Source organism: Nicotiana sylvestris, chromosome 2 (assembly GCF_000393655.2).
Source record: "Nicotiana sylvestris chromosome 2, ASM39365v2, whole genome shotgun sequence".
In the NCBI taxonomy this organism is placed as follows: domain Eukaryota; kingdom Viridiplantae; phylum Streptophyta; class Magnoliopsida; order Solanales; family Solanaceae; genus Nicotiana; species Nicotiana sylvestris.
The window spans coordinates 194,340,736-194,353,709 of NC_091058.1; the positions used below are offsets into that span (position 1 = coordinate 194,340,736).

General features: G+C 30.9%; 1 long non-coding RNA gene across 3 annotated transcripts; it reads right to left on the bottom strand.

The window, feature by feature from the left end:
• Positions 1 to 5,704: 5,704 nt before the first annotated feature.
• Positions 5,705 to 9,315, bottom strand: LOC104240340 (uncharacterized). 3 transcript variants are annotated; one of them, XR_011405567.1, is made up of 4 exons: positions 9,077 to 9,267; positions 8,096 to 8,256; positions 7,780 to 7,989; positions 5,705 to 5,861 (listed from the first exon to the last, which is right to left on the bottom strand). It is a non-coding gene; the product is annotated as an uncharacterized lncRNA (long non-coding RNA). The 3 variants fall into 3 exon arrangements; XR_714399.2 differs by lacking the exon at positions 5,705 to 5,861 and having other exon boundaries at positions 5,868 to 7,989; positions 8,968 to 9,315; XR_714397.2 differs by lacking the exon at positions 5,705 to 5,861 and having other exon boundaries at positions 5,868 to 7,989; positions 9,077 to 9,264.
• Positions 9,316 to 12,974: the final 3,659 nt, after the last annotated feature.

The following is a 12,974-nucleotide window of genomic DNA, read 5'->3' on the forward strand; positions in this document are numbered from 1 at the left end:
TCAGGTTGCCTGTCCTAAACGGACCCAACCCCTGTGTTGAGTCCCCTATGTCAAATGCAACATGATGCAAATAAGCGTTCCTACTAGGGATCCGGCATGAGGTTTTGTTATACTATGTTTATAACCTAGGTATATGTTCTAGACTGTGTACCCGAGCGGACAACTCGAGTCGAGGAGGGGGCTACGTACCGGGGACCTGCGAGATCGTCCGGCGTTGTAACTTGTCCGGCCTCTTTCTTATTTCAGGTATTGACACTAACAGAATAAGGAGTCTCAACCAGCGAGCTTCTCCCCGGAGGTAAGAAGAGAAGGGTTTCGGCACAGTTTATATACAGTTCAGATAATATCAAAGCGGTAAAAGACCACATTTAGCACGTTATGCCAAAACATGTAATAAAGATCAGATAATAAAGCCAAATATAACAATTATTCTAAGCTCGAATTCTTGAACCTGAACCAGAGGTTCTGAGTTGAATCCCCAGCGGAGTCGCCAGAGTTGTCACACCTCCTTTTTGCGCGCCTACCCCAAAGGATAAATGTGCGAGGGAGTTTTTCCAATTTAAGTGACAATATTCGAAAATGGGATTATTTATTTATTTCAGAGTCGCCACTTGGGAAAGGTTTGACTTTTGGTGTCCCAAGTCACCGGTTTATCTTGAATCCCAAATCGAGGAAATTTTCGACTTTCCAAATGAAGTCTGCGAACCAGAAATTCTAAGTAAGGAATTCTGTTGACCCGAGGGAAGGTGTTAGGCACCCTCGAATCCCGTGGTTCTAGCACGGTCGCTTAAATTGTTATAATGGCTAAATATCTGATTTAAATACATGTTGTGACTTATGTGCTTTTATTAAGTTTAAACCGCTTTTATTATTATCATTTATTTTTATAGAATTGCAACGTCGTGAAAATGCATCTCGAACCACGTCACAATCAATGCACCCGTAGTTGTTAACACATTTCGACTCCGTTGAGATTTGAATTTGGGTCACATAAATGCGCACCCGAATTTAAGAATGTAATTTAATTAAGTCGCGCCTAAAGAGTCTAACGCGTTATTATCTTTGGGGAAGGCAGTGACATTCACTAAACAGTCCATCCCAAATTTTAAGTATTTATTATGACCAATTATTGAGGGCCCCGCAATTTGCATTTTTTATTTGGCGAGACTCGTCTCATTATTTTTAAAAGGATAATCTTAGCATGACTACATTTTCTATTTTTCGTTTTCTAAATAAATGAAGATAAGGTCCTACTTTATTTACATACTTTCGAATTATTATAGTTATGTTTCGAAGGTGAGTTGTTAAAGAGTTTACATGGCAACGCATAGAACATTCTACATACAGGCAGTAAAAGAAAGAAAAGACTACATTAAATTACAACTTCAAATCTTTCTCATTTTTTGCATTCATGCCTCGAGTGGCTTACAAGATGAACCAGTATATCAGTTTGTGTACCTGGTATTTGGGAAAGCAAGGAAAGAAGATGAAGATCAGTAGAAGCAGCAGTAATGTAAATACACAGCAACAACAACAACCCAACAACAACAAATTCGAATCAGATTCAAGGCCCAGAAAACTTTGAGGAAAAAACCGAACAACTCAATAGAATAAACCCAAAAGTTTGTAAGCAAACTAAACAGCAACAAACCACGCGTGTATTAAACCCGAAACTAAACTCGCTTCCCACTTTGTTTTTTGTTTTCTCTTTTTAAACTCTCCAACACTCTCTTAGGATTTTCAGAATGTCTTCTTCTCTCAAAATAATCCTAAAAAATCTTTCAAGTTCAGTCTAAGTTTTTTCTCTCAAGTCTTAGTCCTCTAGAATGTATCAAAATGACTCTATTTATAACAAGACTCTAGTCTTGAATCCCCAACCCCAAATATTCCCTCAATTGCATGCTTTGTCCCCACTACTTAATGTTTTCTTTATTTTAAACCCTTGTCCCCTATGCTTAACATAAATAATTACATTATTCCCACCCCACTACATTATGTCTTGTCCCTCACTATATTAAACAATTATATCAACCCCAACCCATTACATCTTGTCCCCCATGCTTAACATAAATAGTTACATTATTCCCACCCCACTACATTATGTCTTGTCTCCCATTATATTAAACAATTATATCAAAACCTCACCCCATTACATCTTGTCCCTCATGCTTAACATAAAGAATTACATTATTCCCCCACTAATTTATGTCTTGTCCCCCATTATATTAAACAATTATTCAAATGTTTAATTCCAAAAATACCCCTCCGACCTTACTGCAATTACCATTTTACCCCTGAACGTACTGCAATTTACCAAACTACCCCTCAACTATAACCAATCACCTAATCAATCTCAACCAAAATACAGCAAATATGACCAATTTCTAAACAAATTTCAACAACAAATCTCATGAACACGGATGAATCATACAGCTTCAAATCAACGGGAATAAGTTAACCATATTGGGAACCAATCCTGGTTAACTTAGACCAAAAAATGAATGAGCAAAGAGACAACAATATCAACAACAAAAATAAACTGAAACAACATGAATCACAATTAACGGAAATGATGCAAACTGAAATCATACCATGAACAACAAAAAGCAGGAATTACTTTGACTGAACAAATTTTAACAATAATCCTACTTTCAAATTTAACAAACATAAGAAGTTGATCATAACAAACAAATAGATTCAAATTAAATCAACAAGTCAAAAACTAAAACATAAACTCACATTAAATCACTGGATTAAAAACGAACTTCAAACAAAGATGAACATGAATTAAATCTATTTTAAACAACAAACATGACAGATTCAAATGATTTAACCAACATTAACAATTTCTGAAAAAATACATAACAACACATGAAACAAACTGAAGAAATAATTAATTAAATATCAATTTGAATCTAACGATATTAAACTAACAATTTCACATGAACAAACTGAAAAAATTAACAAAACAATGAACACGAACAAAACAAAAATCAAACATTTACCGATTTTAGATTTGAGAATATCAAAAACAAAATACGGACAAAAGTGAAACTCAAATCCACTAACCGGATCGGAAACACGAACAACGACTGACCAACGACGAACTCAAACTGTGTATGGACTGTTTCGATAAACCCCGACCAAAGCTTGAATAAGCGAAATAGTGAGTCTCGTTTTTTAACTGGAGGCGCCGGAAAATGGTAAGTCCAACTGCTTGACAAAGCAGCAGCGTCGCAGCCCCACGCAGCTGCTGAACGGGCTATGGCAGCAGCGACGTAGCAGAAGCAAAAGTGTTCGATGAAGGAGCAGGAGTGTTCGACGAGCAGCAGTGTTCGATGACAAAGCGAAGGTCGCCGGATTTAATGGGGGGTTGCCGGACTGGTTCACGTGAGGTAAAGCAGAAGCAGTCGAGACAGCTGGAGGCAGCAACAAAGACGACGAGGCAACAACATCAGGGTGTGTTTGGACGCAGGAGACGCAGCAACGCAACAACCATGGGAGCTCGAGCTCGAGTTCGACGGAGACGAAAAAGATGAAGCAGAAGCAGAAGCGTGGTCTGCTTGGTCGTAGAAGAAGCGTGGTCTGCTTGGACGTAGCAGAAGCAGCGGCAGCCATGGGTGTCGAGCTCAAGCTTGACGAAGAAAAAAACGAAACAGTGACAGTGGGGTCGTTCAGGGGAGAAAGTTGCCATGGAAGCTTGAGCTTGAGCTTGGTGACGAAAAAGACGAAGCAATGGCAGCGGGGTTTGTTTGGAGTGAGCTTGAGGGTGAGCAGCCATGGTTGGCTAGGGTTTGGGGTGAAGGTTTTTTGGAGAAGAAGAGAGGGGGTGGCGGATGGGTTTAGTTTAGGTTTTGGGTTTTTTTGTTTTGTTTTGTTTTGTGAAATGCAAGATAGGGGGGTGTTGGGTCTTTGGGTTATGGATCGGGTCGACCCGGTTTGAAATGGACCGGGTCATGGGGAAGGTTGGGTATTCTTTGGGCTTGTGGCTTGAATTTGAAGAAGAGCCCAATTCCGATTTTCTTTATATTTTTGCTCTCTTTTCTTCTTTTATTTTTCTAAAACTAAATTCTAAAAATCCTTAAATTATTATTAAGTTATAAAAGCGCAAATTAACTCCCAATAACAATTAACGCACAATTAAGTAATAATTAAGCATAAAATTGTACATTTGGACATTAAATGCTAAAAATGCAAAAGATGCCTATTTTTGTAATTTTTAATTTTTGTAAAACAAACTTAATTACTAAAAATTGTAGAATTAAATCCTACATGCAAAATGCGGCATATATTTGTATTTTTTATTTATTTAACAAATAAACATGCACAGACAAATACAAATAATAATCCAAAAATGTCACAAAAATTCTCAAAATTGCACACCAAGGAAAGTTATTTTATTTTGAATTATTTTGGGAGTAATTCTTTCATAGGTCGAAAATCACGTGCTTACACATCACATAAGTAACATTATTTTTCAATTAATTGAATAAGAAGAGTATTGAAGTTGAAAGAAATTAGAAAATACACCGAATTCGATTACAATATAGTATTAAAGATCAAATTGATAAAATGCAAACTTGAATCAATAAGGATGAAATAGCAGAAAACGAAGTATAGTCTAACTGAGTTGCTCTTTATTTTTTTTTTCTTACTTTTTATTTTTTCCAACAACTCCCTATACTTCTTTCATATATTAAGTTATTTGTTGCCAAATATTAATAACTCAATATTGATCATTTTATATTGTCACTTAGCAATTTTTTTATGAGCCAAAGGGCAACATCTTCATTTCTAAATTTCTAAAGGACCAATGTATTAATTTCTCAATTTGTGTTATTTGACAACTTTTTCAAGAGTCAATATATATTTTTGTGTTACTTATTTATTTTATATTACATCATAAAATAGCAGCAATTTACCAAGGTGTTCCCACAAAAGTTCTCCGAAATCACAAGGCATACGAGAACTTTTGCGGTGCATGATATCTTTATTTATTGAGCTCAAATACAATATTTAATGTTCCATTGATTCCAAAAATAATAATGCTATTTTCTTTTTAGTACATTAAAAAAAATATAATATTTTTTAAAATTTATAAATAATTCAGCATGAACATTTTATTTTATATCTAATGATAAATTTTTATATTCACTCAAATATTATTGTATGTCTACAATCACAGATTTCAAAAATCTTCATTCCCTACTTTCTTGAATAAATATTGTATTCAGTTAAACTATACAATATAAATTGAAACAGATGGATAATATTTATTTATTTTTTAAAGTTATGTACTCATTAAAATAAATAGACGTGCAAAGTACATACTCTAAAACTGATATATAATATACTTTTTGGCTACTCTATACAATTAATTTCAGCCTACCAGCTAATTTTGTATTTTTTGTCCTCCTTATATTACTATGCTCTTTTGCGAAAATGGGCTAAGAATTGTTAGCCCATCCTTCAAGTTAGCTCTAAAAGTTTATATTTTAGGTTTATCGTATAACCCAAAAAGTTTATTCGTGAGGAACTGTTGGCACTCCAACAAGGTTTGGAATGGGAGTTCCGAACCAAAGTAACTAGTAGGTTATGCTCGTGCCGTGCACGGGGACATGGGCCCAACATAGAGCAATATCTGAGATGATAAAGAATTATCTTTCTACATAGCGAAGTAGTTGAGATGAAGCAGAATCCTCTCTTTGGGGGTAGTAGGCGAGCAATAGAATTCATTAATCATTGTAAAGGGTCTCATTATACACTTCAAATATCTGGAGTTTGAAATTACAAAGTTGTAGTAACAATTGGTCTACGTAGATCGAATTCCTTAGAGCTAGATAATTGTTCCACTCAACTCCCTGCATGAAGAAAATGGAAGAGAAGTTAGACACCTCATTAATAAACTTTCAGAGAAACTCATGTAATTAACAGTAGCATATCATTAGGAAACAAATCATAGCACACTTGTAGACGTGGAATGAGTATTTGAGGTGTTTCTTTACCGGTTTTCTATTTCTTGATTTAAATTTTTGAAACTTCAAAATATTTATAGGGTTGTACATGCAAGAAAAGTGCAACCGAACTTACAGCCATTCAAGTCAGAGGTTAGATGTTATCCGTCTTCGTCCTTGAATTAGAAAAAGGCACAGAAAAATGCCAACAGTAATGAGAAGAAACTTCTCTCACTTTGCCAGACACATCTTATGCCGGCCAAATAAATACAAACTTAACATCACAACCTTTGCTGAAATAAAATCTCTAGCAAAACATTATACCTATGGCAAAAATTATTGCCATAGCAAATCTTTTGAGTTACCAAACTGAATAACCATATTCTCAAACTGAGCAGCAGCAAGCAAATGCCATCAATTATAAGAGCCTATTTGGATTGGCTAAAAAAAGTGGCTTTTCAGGAGAAATAGCTTTTAAGCCAAAAGGTAATAAATTGGGGTTGCCCGACTTATTACTTTTGGCTTGTTTTAAGCAATTTTTAACTTGTTTTAAGCACTTTATAGCTTTGCCAAATACCCCAAAAAAAGCTAAAAAGAGCTTAAAGTTAATTTGACCAGCTTAAAACCAATCCAAACCACCTCTAAGGTCTCAAACTTAGCATGAAACACATATTGACTCGGAAACGACACTACAGCTGAGGGGAACATAAAAGGTTTGAGGAAACTAAGAATACCATAAGAAAGCTGAGTCAAGAACTTTTTGAAGTAACGTTTAGCAATTGACCAGTACAGGTGCCCCGAAAGAATTTGGAGAAAGAGCACACTATTTAAAGCCTTGAGTAATGTACCCTATTGAAACTTCCTAGTTAGTGTTTCAAGGTCATCATACATGGATACTGCTACTGCATGTTGCACTTTTGTCTCCATGACTCCATATAATATTTATCACAGGGCGATGAGATTTTACAAAATCTTTAGTTAACCATTCATGTTTCAAAATGACAAGAGATATCATACGCTAATGTTCTTCCACTCGCTTTCTACATCTGCTCGCCAGGTGATTTGGTAGAAGAAAGAGACATCACTCACATCTAGTACTTCAACTCAACTTTTGCCTTGCATCTAGTTTATTCTTGCAGGAGTACCCAAAAGTTCAGCGGATCTTCTTTGTTCGGCCCGGTCACGATTAGAGTTAAAATATCACATAAAAAACTTGTGTATTTATGACAATAAATAAATTACGGTAGAAAGAATAATTTCTAAGCCAAGAGTACCACAAGAAAGAAATGACTCGCAAAGTCACCAAAGAGAGGAGTGCAGAAAGATCCAGTGGAACAAAGCAATAGAGTAACTCCTCAAGAGGATAGAAAGAATACAAAATATTACATGCTCTATAACCACTCACAGACCGCTTGCGATGAAAGATAGCAAGTGACTGATCTCTTTATACATACCGGAGAAAGAGAGAGTTGTCTCTATTATAATTATTTAACATCAGACGGCCCATATAATTTTGTTACATAAGCATGCCTGTAGTGGTCGTCACTGTGCTATAAACGATAAAGAAAAGACAAAAAAGTCAACAAATATCTTGAGAATTTACTTTTGAGCCAAAGTGAAAAGTCTGAACAAAATATTGGAAGGCCACAGGTTAATATCAGATTACACATTAGAAGTAATTCAAATGATAAGAGGCTCTATGGAAAAAGTGTGTATTTAAAGTATACATTTTTATTAAATAACCAGTGCCCTGTAAAGTAAATATACATTCATAAGCATATGAAGATACCATCATAAACTACACCCAAAGAGACATGGAAGATACCATTTCAGATTAAGATTTCCTCTCTTTCTTTTTTACATTTGAAACTCCAAATAAAATTTGGCTCAACTTTGACCTGGCAAACTTTGACGATATCAAAGTTCAACATTACAAATAGGTCATGACTACCAAAAATCATGGACTGAAAGAGTAGTCCTTGCATAAATTACCTCATTCCCTTGATTTGATTTCAATATCAACTTGAGCAGTAACCTGCAATGTTAGAACGATCTATGAAAAAGACCGAAAGTTATGCTTTAATACGTGATAAAACATAGTTTTGAACAGAAATTTTGTAAAAATTTTCGAAGATAATTACCTTTAAGATACAAAAGAGTCTCTCAAGCTTTATTGCAAAAGGTGCAAGGTACGTGCAATTGAGAAGGGATATATTACATATCCTAGAGCCAAGACCTTTGAAGTGCCATCTTTATTCCCAATTTGGGAATTACCCACCTAAAAATGGAATACCCAATAGAGCTGCGAAAAAATAGATTCAAAGAGGCCGTCAATGATCTAAACTATGCTTGCATTTACAGTTCAAAAGATTGAGTCTCCATCTCCATGTAAATCAACTGTAGAATATAAGCAACATCACAGAATTTCAATAAGACTTATAAGAATGTTCAGAAGAACAAAAATGCAACGGATAATATAATTTTCTTAAGGGACATTTTATCAAACACTTTATAGACTGATCAGTATAATCCTTTGATATTTCTTTCTCCAAAATTAATTTAACATCACCTGTGACCCCTTTTACTATGATCGTCTGTGTACCCTTTTACAACATTCCAACCAATACCATCAATCAAACTATCACTAAAATAGATATGAGACATCATGTAAATAAATCAAAAACATTCTGAGCATCTGTAAATGACCCTTCACCATTCTCGAAGCACCTAGTTTTATTCATATGCATGTAATGATTTCCATTAAACAATAGAGCATCATCTGGCGCTTCCACCGTTCAAGCTCCATCTGTATAGTATGCTACCCAAGCGCTGTTACATCCAACTATTAAGCACACCAAATAAGAGCTAATGGAAGCAAAGCAACAACAGGTCCATGGTGGAAGAGGCAAAGGTAAAAGAAGAGAATGATGAAAGGAAGAAAATTAGAGAACGTAAAACTAAAATATAAGTAATATAATAAATTAAAAGAAGAAAAAACCCATGAAACACTTACCGGTAGTGCGAAAAGGCAACATAACTAATATAGAAGAAACCCAAGTACATCAGACTTCAGAGAAGCAGAAAAATAGGAAGATGAAAAAGGTAAGAAGAGAACTAATTACCTCCAAATGCAAGCATCAAATCTAGGAAGTTATGAGAAATTCCGAGAAGAAAAATTAAGAAATAGAAAAAACAAATAGATCCAAATGGAGAAATAGAAGAAAAAGGAAAGAGAAACGGCTAAATTTACAATCACAAGGAAGAAAATGGGGATGGAACATTTGAGTCCCAATCTCTACATTTGTTTGATGGACGAACGGGAGGGAGCTATTTAGTGACACGAATGGCAACTTCTTAACACGTGTTCTTCTATTGAACGAAGAGCGAAATATCGAGTACAGAAACTTACACGTGTTCAATAACAGAAATATCGAGTACAGAAACTTACACGTGTTCAATAACAGAAATATCGAGTACAGAAACTTACACGTTTTCAATAACCAATTAAATAGGCCCACAAAGGAAAAAGGCTACGAAATGACCCCACATTTTGCAATACAATTCTGATAACTGTTTGTACAACAAATTATTTCAGTGTTCGTCCTCTTTTAACTCTCATTTTTAAATATTAGTAATACAAAATCTATCTATCTATAATTAAAAGCAGAAGACAAAAGCACCTCATGAAGCCAAATGACAGAACAATAGAATGACACATGACATAATTAGTTATTGATTTTTCTTTTTAATTTAAATATATCTAAAAAATGAAAATAATTAAAAAAACTACCATATATATGTATATATATATATATATATATATATATATATATATATATATATATATATATATAATTGGTTATATATATATTAATTGGTTACTTTAATTTAATTAATAAATATAGATTTCTTATCTATATCTAAATGGCAGAACAATAGAATGACACATGTCATAATTAGTTATTGGTTTTTCTTTTTAATTTAAATATATCTAAAAAATGAAAATAATTAAAAAAACTACCATATATATGTGTATATATATATATATATATATATATATATTATATTAATTTGTTATATATATATATATATATATTAATTGGTTACTTTAATTTAATTAATAAATATAGATTTCTTATCTATATCTATATTAATAATTAACTATAATAAAAAAATAAAAAACAAATATATAAAAAAATAACTACCCATTCAAATTGGGTGGGAGTAGTTTCAAGTTGGAATTTTTAAATTATTTTAAAATCAAAAAGCAAAAAAAAAATAAAGCTATAAAAAACGGAAAAAAACAGAAGAAAAACTACCCATTCAAATCGGAGAATAGTTTCAAGTTGGAGTTTTAAAATAATTAAAATAAAAAAAGATATCTTATAATTAACTATAATAAAAAACGAAAATATAAATATATAAGAAAATAACTACTCATTCAAATTGGTAGTTATTTTTAATTAATAATTAGTTATTGGTTATTATTTTTGAATTTAAATATATTCTATCTATCTATAATTAAAAGCAGAAGACAAAAGCACCTCATGAAACCAAATGGCAGAACAATAGAATGACACATGGTATAATCAGTTATTGGTTTTTCCTTTTAATTTAAATATATATAAAAATGAAAATAATTAAAAAAACTACCATATATATATATATATATATATATAATTGGTTATATATATATATTAATTGGTTACTTTAATTTAATTAATAAATATAGATTTCTTATCTATATCTATATTAATAATTAACTATAATAAAAAAAATAAAAAACAATATATAAAAAAATAATTACCCATTCAAATTGGGTGGGAGTAGTTTCAAGTTTGAATTTTTAAATTATTTTAAAATCAAAAAGCAAAAAAAAAAAAAAAACTATAAAAAACGGAAAAAACAAAAGAAAAACTACCCATTCAAATCGGAGAATAGTTTCAAGTTGGAGTTTTAAAATAATTAAAATAAAAAAAGATATCTTATAATTAACTATAATAAAAAACGAAAATATAAATATATAAGAAAATAACTACCCATTCAAATTGGTAGTTATTTTTAATTAATAATTAGTTATTGGTTATTATTTTTGAATTTAAATATATATAAAAACGAAAATTTAAAAAATACAAAACTACCATATATATATATATATTGGTTACTTTAATTGAATTAATAAATATAGATATCTTATAATTAACTATAATAAAAAAAATCAAAATATAAATATATGTAAAAATAACTACTCATTCAAATTGGGTGGGATTAGTTTAAAGTTGGAGTTTTAAAATTATTTTAAAATAAAAAAACAAAAAAACAAACTATAAAAAACAAATAAAATAGAATAAAAACAACTCATTCAAATCATGGACGGTGTTTTAAAATAATTTTAAAATAAAAATAGATATTTTATAATTAACTATAATAAAAAAACGAAAATATAAATATATAAGAAAATAACTACCCATTCAAATTGGTAGTTATTTTTAATTAATAATTAGTTATTGGTTACTTTAAATTAATAAATATAGATATCTTATAATTAACTATAATATAAAAACGAAAATATAAATATATAAAAAATTAACTACCCATTCAAATTGGGTGGGAGTATTTTCAAGTTGGAGCATTTAAATTATTATTTTTTAAAAAGCAAAAAAAATTAAAGCTATAAAAAACGAAAAAAGAGAAGAAAAACTACTCATCCAAATCGGGAGTAGTTTCAAATGTGAGATTTAAAATAAAAAACGAAATTAAAAAATAATAAATTATCAATTCAAATTGGGGAGTAGTTTTAAGTTGGAGTTTTAAAATTATTTGAAAATAAAAAAACAAAAATAAAGAAAGAAAAAAAACTTCAGAGAAAAATATTAAATAATGTAATATGCTAATGAAACTTTCTATTAACAATGTAGTAGCATTAAATATTTGAAAATATAATAAAGAAAAATACATAACAAAAAAGTTATTCGATGCGCTGCCTGTATAAGTCCCTTTAGTTTAACAAAGATTTTATTCTGTATAAGTCCCGTTAGTTTAACAAAGATTTTATTCACTAAAATTTAGATAATATTATTAAGAACAACAAAATCTATATCTATATATTACTAAAAGGAGAGGAAAAAGCCCTTTCGTTAATCCAAGTGGCAGCTTAAAAAAAAAGCCACATGACATAATTAGTTACTAAATTTATTATTTAGTTAATAATTAATTATTGGTCATTCTTTTTGAATTTAAATATATATAAAAAACGAAAATAATGAAAAAAATATAAAACTACCACATATATTCATATATTCATATATATATATATATATATATATATATATATATATATATATATATATATTGATTCACTCTATTTGAATTAATAAATGTAGATATCTTATAATTAACTATATAAAAAACGAAAATATAAATATAAAAATAAACTACCCATTCAAATTGGGTGGGAGTAGTTTCAAGTTGGAGTTTTTAAATTATTTTAAAATAAAAAAGCAAAAAAAAATCAATAGTAATAAATTATATATCTTCTCATATATTACAAAAAGAAAGCGAATACTAAATATTGTTTAATATAATAAAGAAAAATAGAATAAAAAAGTTATTCACTGACTATATAAGTACGTTTGATTTAATAGAGATTTCATTATTGGGTATATCGTATTGACAAACAAGATGACAATTGAATTTTATTAAAGCAATACGATCTAATAGGATCAAACAAGCCTGATCATAATTTAATTTAATTAATATTTTTTTAATATTGACCGCGCATCGCGCGGGTACGACTACTAGTGTAACTTGAAGAACCAAAGTAATGTGGGAAAAAACGAAGAACCAAAATATATATAGCGCATCTGTAACGCCTTTATGTCCTTTCAAGTATATCCTTCCAACTAAGGAGGTACATAGACCGGGTTGGTTCGGATTTTACAATTATCAAATCAAATCAATTGTGTCGGATTATTAAATCTAAGGACCAAACCAAACAATAAAAATCGGGTTTTTCAATAT